Source organism: Haliotis asinina, chromosome 11, assembly GCF_037392515.1.
Source record: "Haliotis asinina isolate JCU_RB_2024 chromosome 11, JCU_Hal_asi_v2, whole genome shotgun sequence".
Classification (NCBI taxonomy): Eukaryota; Metazoa; Mollusca; class Gastropoda; order Lepetellida; family Haliotidae; genus Haliotis; species Haliotis asinina.
Window position 1 is genome coordinate 58,579,659 of NC_090290.1, and position 10,986 is coordinate 58,590,644.

Genomic DNA, 10,986 nt, shown 5'->3' on the forward strand with positions numbered 1-10,986 from the left:
AAGGTACATTTAACAATTTCACCCAATAACAGTCAAGCACACACAATAAGGTTCTTTTCTCTCACAGATTAATGCCTACAAAGTATATTCCATGATATTGAGATGTCAATATCATGATCATAATTATATAATGTAGAACAACTCAAGACAGCAAGAACAAAAGTGAACACTCATCAGCAACAGAACTGCTGTCATGTAGTAAGCTTTCAATAATTAATGAAACTGTGTAGTTTTATGACTTGATTGGAATGACTAGAAATTTTATATAATCTATCCAGAATGTGGAATATAAATATGTGTACAGTATATTTTGTCAGGTAACTAAAATTTCAGAAAACCTCAGAATCAAAAACAGGTCTTACCAAGTATGTGTAGGTTTAAATATTTACAGCAGTAATTTACATCAGGAATCAGTAATACATTTTAATCATCTGTTATGGCTAATGTTCAGTTGCATAACTTACGTGTACAAGTGTGTGCTGAAATTAATGACCTACTGGTTCATGTCTGTGTGTACTCATCTGTCTGTGTTTTATTGTAATTTAGCACTGGCTCCTCATATACAGGAAGTGTGCCGATGGTCAATTATTTTAATGGTAATGTAATTTCCATTACAAAAAGTAGTAACAATATTGCCCTCTGATCACAAAGACTTATCAGTAACCAATCACTAACACACCGCCACCACCCCACCCTTGGCCTACACCATCGCACACCCTATCCCTCTGACACACCAACACACCGCCACCACTCCACCCTTGGCCTACACCATCACACACCCTATCCCTCTGACACACTAACACACCGCCACCACCCCACCCATGGCCTACACCATCGCACACCCTATCCCTCTGACACACTAACACACCGCCACCACCCCACCCATGGCCTACACCATCGCACACCCTATCCCTCTCAATCACTAACACACCGCCACCACCCCACCCATGGCCTACACCATCCCACACCCTATCCCTCTCAATCACTAACACACCGCCACCACCCCACCCTTGGCCTACACCATCGCACACCCTATCCCTCTCAATCACTAACACACCGCCACCACCCCACCCATGGCCTACACCATCCCACACCCTATCCCTCTCAATCACTAACACACCGCCACCACCCCACCCTTGGCCTACACCATCACACACCCTATCCCTCTCAATCACTAACACACCGCCACCACTCCACCCTTGGCCTACACCATCACACACCCTATATCCCTCTGACACACCAACACACCGCCACCACCCCACCCTTAACCCTACACCATCACACACCCTATCCCTCTGACACACCAACACACCGCCACCACCCCACCCCTGGCCTACACCATCGCACACCCTATCCCTCTCAATCACCAACACACCGCCACCACCCCACCCTTGACCCTACACCATCACACACCCTATCCCTCTGACACACCAACACACCGCCACCACCCCCCCTTGGCCTACACCATCACACACCCTATCCCTCTGACACACCAACACACCGCCACCACCCCACCCTTGGCCTACACCATCGCACACCCCATCCCTCTGACACACCAACACACTGCCTGTGCTTGTCAGGAAAGACACGTACGTTGATAGTCATGGTCAGTCACGGGTATCATTTCACCATTTGTTTCTACTGATCTCAGTATTTTAGGGTATGGTTGGACATGTTCATGAACCACATGTGACAGTTGTAATTCAAAACCATTGAAATACATGTTGAAGTAGTGTCAATCTTGTAATACTCTATTTACTCATTACCAACTATTTATAAGTACTAAATATATGACAAACCTAACCCTGGTCATATGACATTTCAGAGCTAATGAAATGCATGTCTGACAATCACAGCATAATTTTCATGTTACACATGCATGCTAGAGAACACATGAAAACAATGGCCATATTTACATGCTTGTGAAATACAAGTAAATGCAGAGCTGATTGTTCATTTATGTAACACCGCCATAAATGTGTTAAGTCTGACAACCACGACATGTAGATTTCAAACTTTGCTCATAAGGCTGCCAAGTGACACATATAGTTTCCACCGTGAGTAAATTTGGGTATTACAATCATTTTGTGTGGTGTCCTGTTCATACTTTCAGCACTAAACAGAATATCCCCTACTTTATTTACCTTGTATATTTGCATAGCATGTGAACAACCCCGCTGGTATGTTTAGAATTGGTTCCCAACTTCCAGTGTTTCTCTTAAGATGCGGCTTAATGTATGAGGTGACGAGACATTGCTGCTTGGGGTGTCATTCTCATCTCACGGGTCGGATGACTGTTTACCATATCAATCATGGTATTATCTGGCCAAGCAGCCATTACTTACAAGTTCAATTAACAGCACACACACACACATGCACACACACGCACGCATGCACACACATGCACATTTCTGACCACACAGTAAAGGTGAGCTGTAGTGCCTCAAGTTAGTTGCTCAACTGAATTTTACATTCATGTAATGTAACCTATGAAGAATTGAATAAAGTTGTGGAAACATCATCTGTCATGTCAGTTGTTGCCTTTCCATATCCTTCACAAATTAACGGTAATGCAGAACAGATTATTTAAACATTGGTGTCATAAATAAACCCAAACCTCTTCAATGCCAATGGCTATAACATTCTCACCATAATGGTATTGTAATGAAGCACAGTCCTACTTCCTTCAATTACAACTGCAACAGTTTGGCTGCTGAAATGCTATATGCTCTGTTGTATTACATCAATCAGTATGTTTAGAGCTTCTGCAAGTCTCATTTGTGTCGGTTCTAAATTTATAGTCAATCTTGTAACATGACTGTAATCATATCTGTTTCAAGTACCTACTTAACCCGCACACAGGATTTTTTTCGGCCATACGGTTTGATGTAAAAATATGCACATTTTGTAATATGTACCTCAAATTCTTAAAATTACTTTCAGCAGAATTTCTGCACTAATATGCACTCCTTACATCCAAGTGCATACAGCCTTCAGATACTCAAGACTTGTATGTATATTGCAAGCAAAAGGTATGGGAGCTCTTCATGGGCACTTTGAACAACATTGTAGGTCTTGAAGTCAAGCAACTTGTTGAATATTCTTTGAGTCTGAGTGAAATGAAACATTGTGAAAAAATGCATAAGGCAAGGGTGCTGAAACACACCAGCACCATGTTAGATTCAAACACTGAGACACAACAGACTGGTTCATGGGGAACTTCCCAAGCAGCTTGTGGTAACTGGGCACAAAGACATAAACTGTTAGGCTGTTTAGAAAGTATTGTTAAAATGAGAATACTGACTGGTATTGATCTTATCTTATATGGCAATACAGGTCACTCATTTACTAAATATTGTTTTCCAATATGTACACATCTATATCTCTTAAACAAAGTGTTAGTACATATTCTGTAGGTGGGAGAGGGCTTTTCTAAGTTGGATAATTTGTTCTTCATTTTTCTTCAGTAAACAAAATGTGTATCACTCAATATAACCAATAATGCTTCTTAGTGACAAACCTGTTTTTATATTTGATAGTAATTAATAGTAAAAATATTTTTAGAACAGAACATTGATTATCCTTTTATCACAAGAAAGTTCTGTTTGCAGCCATTCAAACTTCTCAGTAATGAATCGGTTTGACGTTCACCCAACTCTACTCACTAGAGGTTACACTGGTCCATTGTACCCATAGTGGTTCCTGTAATTAATGCTCTAGTTTAATGTCTGTCATTCCACTGTCTGTCAATTGGGTGTCTGTCTATTGGGAGTTATTCTAGTGAATGGTTGAAGTGACTATACAGGAGCTCATTGGCCCTCATCTATGATGCTGTATTTCCCTTCACTCCTTTGTAGCTGTCACTATGTATAGAAGTTAGTGTACTGGGCCCAAGATTTTGATCATAAAATGTACATGCATTCTTGGTGGAGGCAAAGACCATTTTATCTAACCAGCATGAAACCTCACATATTCTACACTTCATGCATAAACTCTGTCGGTCTCACCAGGTCAACTGAAAAGGAGAATTGCGTCATCACGTTAAAACACCTGTGGAATTAGTTGTAAAGTTTCTATCTTGCATAATTCATATGTTCGAAATACATCCTGTATGAGAACAGTGATGTACGCACATTTATACATACAAATGTCTTTAATGTAGGAGGTGGAAATTCAGGAATCACAAGTACATATCTAGTTCAGAACTCTGAATCCGAATGTTAAGTATACTCTTCACCAAAAATAAAGCAACAAGTAATTCCATTGTAATATCTTTATCAACCTGGAAAGCCATTTTTGCCAACATATTACTTAAAGATAAATATTCAAAGAACAAACAATTCTTTTGTGAATGTCAGTTTTGTGTATCGTTTGATATTGACAACATCACCGGAACACAACCACCCTGAGGAACATTACACAACTCTATGGCGTGAACATGCTCCGTTCTTCACACATGCACCCTGACTGGTGTAAACCTACCTGTAGTCATTTGTCTTATTCAACAACCCTGTATAAAATTTCATGTCAATTCTATGTACCTGTTGACATTGACAACATCACCTGTACACAACCACTCTGAGGAAACACATTCAAAATGTGAGACATGGATTAGCTCCACTCTTCAAACATGCACCCTGATCATTGGAAATCATTGGTCTGATACAGCAAGCCTGTTCTAACTTCATTTTTGTGGATAAAACTGCATGTCCATGGGTTCAAATGCCTGAGAAAAAGTTGTTAATGATGTTGTTAAGATCACCAACATCACAGCTAGGGACAGACCTGCAAGGGGACTTCATTCTAATCCCCATGAACATGCTTGGGGTATTATGTGAAGTTGTGTTTCTTGTGAACATGGTCAATCCCTAGACTCTGGATGACCTTGAACAGGCGTTACAGAGAGAATGGCAGAACATTCATGATTCAACCACAACAACTCTTAAGGCTCATTTCGTCAATGGAAAGACTTCTGGAAGCATGCATTTGTGCTCCTGGTGGTCCTATCAGATAGTGAACACCACTCCACTGTCCAAAACTAACCTCACACTAAATGTTCACCTTTTTCTCCATCAGTGGAGCACATTTTGCACAACTGTTTTCATGATTAAATGCTTTTGATCATCTGCAAGTGTAATATTGCTCAATTCCATTTCCTTTCCTTTTCTTCATCATGAATATATATCTTTTAGCTTCCGATTACAACATCCCATGATTTGCATTTCCAATAAATGAAAATGTAATGAGACCAAAAATGTGTGTTACTTAGCATTTTGTTAGGAATATATCAACCATGCCAGAACTGAAGTTGTTCTATGAACTGCATTGAAGGGTGATAGATTTGCCTTCACAGTGTGTGTACCACGTATCATTTGCATGGTCAGATACACTGTATACTGCAGTCATCATGCTGTACATGAGATCATTTTTTCCATTAGTCATAAGTACAAGTCAAGTATTGCAGCACGACATCATGAGCTAAACTGAACATATGTACCATTAACAAGTGGCAAGGCAAATTGATTCATGTCAGCATGCATTTGCATGTGGGCTATGGCTCCTCAAAGATTTGTTTATAGCCAGGTATGAAAGAAAAGCCTGTCCAACCGCCCAAAAGGGACAATATTTCTGTCAGACAGTCTAAATGGGCCAGCCCAATCATCTGGCAAGAACTTTAGATGTTGCATACATATGAGCAAATTCACCATGTCTGGGTGTCTGGTTACATCCTTTGGGGACTGGTAACATTTGAAAATGACCCGTACTACGAATGTCTGGATTGGTTTTCGGTTTATTTCATGCACTGCTGATAGTAAAATAATACTGAACATTGTGATTTTGCTGTCATCACCTCATACAGGTTTGCCTGGAAAAGTACCCCTATCATTCACAAACGCTGCTGCAATACATGGTCTATCAAGAAAGTAGTGTTGAAAGATCAACCTCAAATCAGCAAAACACATTTACACCTTAACATGAGGCATCACAGAGCTCCATTCTATTGAAGTGTGTATGTCCCAGGGTTAAAGCATTATTCAATCATTATGATAATATGCAATTTTCAGTGGTCAGGTTTGGCTTGTTGCATTATTGTGACATGCTTGATGTTGCACATGGTGCTGAGCAAAACAGCACACAAGAGCACATCAACCTCAACCCCCTGCCCAATGTGTAAAATACAGAACAGCCCAAAGGCACTGACTGAAATTGGTACTGTGCACAGTAGCTATAAGCGAAGGTCAAATGACATTATGTCCATTTGAAGCTTATTTGTGACACTTATCCCCCTTGTAAACAATAAGTGCAGGCATGAGTACACTGACTTCTGAGTTATTGTACCAGACAAGTCAGAGAAAGAACAGTTTGTATTTGTCCTCTCATACATCATTTCATACACCATAATTATTTTAAAATTTAACGTGGAAAGGAATAAAACACAAGCTGAAAAGAAAATGTGCTGTTGGCTGAAGGCATGGGATGTATATCATGATATTGTATCTCTGAAAATTCCTGAAACAGGAAGGGGAAAGTGATGGAGGGAAAGTGGAGGCAGGGCATACCACATGAACATGCCTACCTGTAGATACAACATACAACATGGGCTAGGTATAGATCCAACATGACCACAGCATTTGTCATCAGCAAGTCACTGTATTCTTACCTTTTCGGTTTCCACAGCTATCCATACTCCCATGAATAAACGTGTACCACTTGCCTCTGTGTAGGGGAAACAGCGCCAGTGCTGTAGGAGAGCGCGATAATCGTCCCTGCGCTTTCCTGCACGCTGTCGTCTGCTCTTAAGGGGTGATACATTTCCTTGATGCTGCTCTCGGGATCAAATAGCACGAAAGACACGGTGCTGAAAACGGTCATTGGGGATTAATAAAATGAAAGCATCATAACATGTCACTTTAATGGTCATCATTGTATATATATTATACTTTTTTATCTATTTTTTATTAAATGTCGGGGAAACTTATGACACATTCTGTCATGTATCCCTGGGCCGTCGGTGATATAAAGTAGTCCCCATTTTTTTCATCTGTCGAAACGTTTTGGTTTCCAGTGTCAGTATTGTTTATTGTTATTAGTACGTTGTTGGAACCTATTTTGCGTGGTGTTTGGCATAGTGTGCCTCGCGCTGTTTCGTATTTTGTTTGGCACTCTTTTCTTTCATTTTTGGGCACGTCTCCAAAATACTTTCTACTTTTCCTTAAGTCCTCCCTGACCATCCTACTGGTAAAGCACCGCTTCTCGTCTGGTCCGCGAAGTGAATCCCAGTCGGGCCGGGATAGTACTTGGATGGGTGACCGCCTGGGAACTCCCGGTGCTGTAGACCTCTCTTTTTTTTTCTTTTCTTTTTTTTTTTTTTTGTTCAAGTGTCCGAGAGGCTGGTTGGTGGGACCGCCGTGGCATGTCCGCCCGTCCCGTCTTTTGTTGTCCATCATATCGGGCGTGGAATGTTGTTTGTCCCCCCAAATGGATGGAGGTAACGGAGCGCGTTAGGGAAGGGGCAGGGCTGGCTAGGGCTAGGGCTGGCACCTTAAACGAAGTTAAGATTAGGGCAAGAGCTAGGGTTAAGAACGCACATCGAGTGAACGGATACGGTTAGGGCAAAAGCTAGGGTTAGCACCACAGATGAAGTTAAAGGATACGGTAAGGGTTAGGGTTAGGGTTAGGGTTAGCACCGCAAATGGAGTGAACGGATACGGTTAGGGTTAAGGTAAGCACCGCAAATCGAGTTAACGGATACGGTTAGGGCAGAAGTTAGGGTTAGCACCAGAAATGAAGTGAACGGATGCGGTTAGGGCTAGAGTTAGGGTTAGCACCGCAAATGGACTTAACGGATACGGTTAGGGCAGGACTTAGGGTTAGCACCATAGATGAAGTGAACGGATACGGTTAGGGCAAGACCTAGGGTTAGCACCAGATATGAAGTGAACGGATACGGTTAGGGCAGAAGTTAGGGTTAGCACCAGAAATGAAGTGAACGGATACGGTTAGGGCAGAAGTTAGGGTTAGCACCAGAATTGAAGTGAACGGATGCGGTTAGGGCAAGGGTTAGGGTTAGCACCAGAAATGAAGTGAACGGATACTGTTAGGGCAGAAGTTAGGGTTAGCACTAGAAATCGAGCTAACGGATACGGTTAGGGTTAGGGTTAGCACCACCAATCGACTTAACGGATACGGTTAGGGCAAGGGTTAGGGTTAGCACCGTAGATGAAGTGAACGGATACGGTTAGGGCAAGACCTAGGGTTAGCACCACAAATGGAGTGAACGGATACGGTTAGGGCAAGAGTTAGGGTTAGCACCACCAATCGACTTAACGGATACGGTTAGGGCAAGACTTAGGGTTAGCGCCGCAAATGGACTTAACGGATACGGTTAGGGCTGGACTTAGGGTTAGCACCATAGATGAAGTGAACGGATACGGTTAGGGCAGAAGTTAGGGTTAGCACCAGAAATGAAGTGAACGGATGCGGTTAGGGCAAGAGCTAGGGTTAGCGCCGCAAATGGACTTAACGGATACGGTTAGGGCTGGACTTAGGGTTAGCACCACAAATCGAGCTAACGGATACGGTTAGGGCAGAAGTTAGGGTTAGCACCGTAGATGAAGTGAACGGATGCGGTTAGGGCAAGAGCTAGGGTTAGCACCGCAAATGGACTTAACGGATACGGTTAGGGCTGGACTTAGGGTTAGCACCACAAATCGAGCTAACGGATACGGTTAGGGCAGAAGTTAGGGTTAGCACCGTAGATGAAGTGAACGGATACGGTTAGGGCAAGACCTAGGGTTAGCACCGCAAATGGACTTAACGGATACGGTTAGGGCTGGACTTAGGGTTAGCACCACAAATCGAGCTAACGGATACGGTTAGGGCAGAAGTTAGGGTTAGCACCGTAGATGAAGTGAACGGATACGGTTAGGGCAAGACCTAGGGTTAGCACCGCAAATGGACTTAACGGATACGGTTAGGGCTGGACTTAGGGTTAGCACCACAAATCGAGCTAACGGATACGGTTAGGGCAGAAGTTAGGGTTAGCACCGTAGATGAAGTGAACGGATACGGTAAGGGCAAGAGTTAGGGTTAGCACCGCAAATGGACTTAACGGATACGGTTAGGGCTGGACTTAGGGTTAGCACCACAAATCGAGCTAACGGATACGGTTAGGGCAGAAGTTAGGGTTAGCACCGTAGATGAAGTGAACGGATACGGTTAGGGCAAGAGTTAGGGTTAGCACCGCAAATGGACTTAACGGATACGGTTAGGGCTGGACTTAGGGTTAGCACCACAAATCGAGTTAACGGATACGGTTAGGGCAGAAGTTAGGGTAAAGACGAAAAATCGAGCCGGCCCGTTGGGGCGCGCTTTTTTTGGTTGTGTTTTTGAGAGTGACCTGTGGGGCGCGTTGTGGGATGCCTGTTTTTGGAGCTGTTGCGTGACGGGCGTGCCGCCGTCCCGTTTTTCAGTCCGTTGGGGTGCGCTTTTTCAGATTGTGTTTTTGAGAGTGACCCGTGGGGCGCGTTGTGGGGTGCATGTTTTTGGAGGTATGGTGTGGCATGCGTGCCGCCGTCCCGTTTTTCAGTCCGTTGAGGTGGGCTTTTTTGGATTGTGTTTTTGAGAGTGACCTGTGGGGCGCGTTGTGGGGTGCATGTTTTTGGAGGTATGGTGTGGCATGCGTGCCACCGTCCCGTTTTTCAGTCCGTTGAGGTGGGCTTTTTTAGATTGTGTTTTTGAGAGTGACCCGTGGGGCGCGTTGTGGGATGCCTGTTTTTGGAGGTATGGCGTGACGGGCGTGCCGCCGTCCCGTTTTTCAGTCCGTTGAGGTGCGCTTTTTTGGATTGTGTTTTTGAGAGTGACCTGTGGGGCGCGTTGTGGGATGCCTGTTTTTGGAGGTATGGCGTGACGGGCGTGCCGCCGTCCCCTGTTTTGCAGTCCTTTGGGGGTGCGCCTTTTTGGATTGTGTTTTGTGGGAGTGACCTGTGGGACGTGCTCCCGTGTTGGCTTTGTGTGTCGCCCCGTTGCCGCAAGCAACCCTTTTCGGCTTCGATTTGAGTTTGGACTTGCGGGGTGCGACGGGAGGCTTGGCACGGTGCGCCGTCCGTGCGATGATGTTGTCGGCGGTGCCCCGCCAGCTTACCGTTCGCGCTGCCGCACTTGCGTCGTTGGTGGGTTGCCCTGAGCGGCGTCGACGTTTGGTCTACGTTGGCGTTGTTTGTCTGTGATGTTTTTGGTGCGTGGTGGTGACGTGGGCGTTTGACTTTGTAGGGGAATCGCGGACATGGGTTGTTGTGGCGGGGAATTCGCGGAGTGTTGGAATGAAAGACAATGGTTCTGGGTCGGCAATTGTAAATGCGAATGCGCCTGACTGTGCCCTGTAGGTCTTACGAGGTCTGACGAGGTCTTACATCGCGGACATGTATTTTTTAACGATGGCGGACGGAGCGTTTTCTTGTGTAGGAATTAAAGACAATGTTTTCCTAGTCACCTGTGAGTGAAATGAAGCCTGCCGGAATGGCGGACGTGTACTTATGTGCCGGGGCACGGACGCACTTGCGGCATTGGGTGTTGTGTTTGAATTAAAGACAGTGGTTTCCCTAGCCACCTGTAAGTGAAATGAAGCCTGCCGGAATGGCGGACGTGTATTTTTGTCACGGCGGACGGAGCGTTTTCTTGTGTAGGAAGTAAAGACAATGTTTTCCTAGCCACCTGTAAGTGAAATGAAGCCTGCCGGAATGGCGGACGTGTATTTTTGTCACGGCGGACGGAGCGTTTTCTTGTGTAGGAATTAAAGACGGTGGTTTCCCTAGCCACTTGTAAGTCAATTTAAACCTGCCGGAATGGTGGACGTGTATTTTCGTGACGGCGGACGGAGTGTTTTCTTGCGTTGGAATGAAAGACGATGGTTTTCCTAGCCAGACATAAGTCAACTTGAACCTGCCCGTATCTCTTGGTCAAGGGACCGTGGTGTCTCACTACTTA

At 44.3% G+C, this 10,986-nt stretch overlaps 1 pseudogene; it reads left to right on the forward strand.

The window, feature by feature from the left end:
- Window positions 1-7,220: 7,220 nt before the first annotated feature.
- LOC137256669 (5S ribosomal RNA) lies at window positions 7,221-7,339 on the forward strand (annotated as a pseudogene).
- The last annotated feature ends 3,647 nt before the right edge of the window (window positions 7,340-10,986 follow it).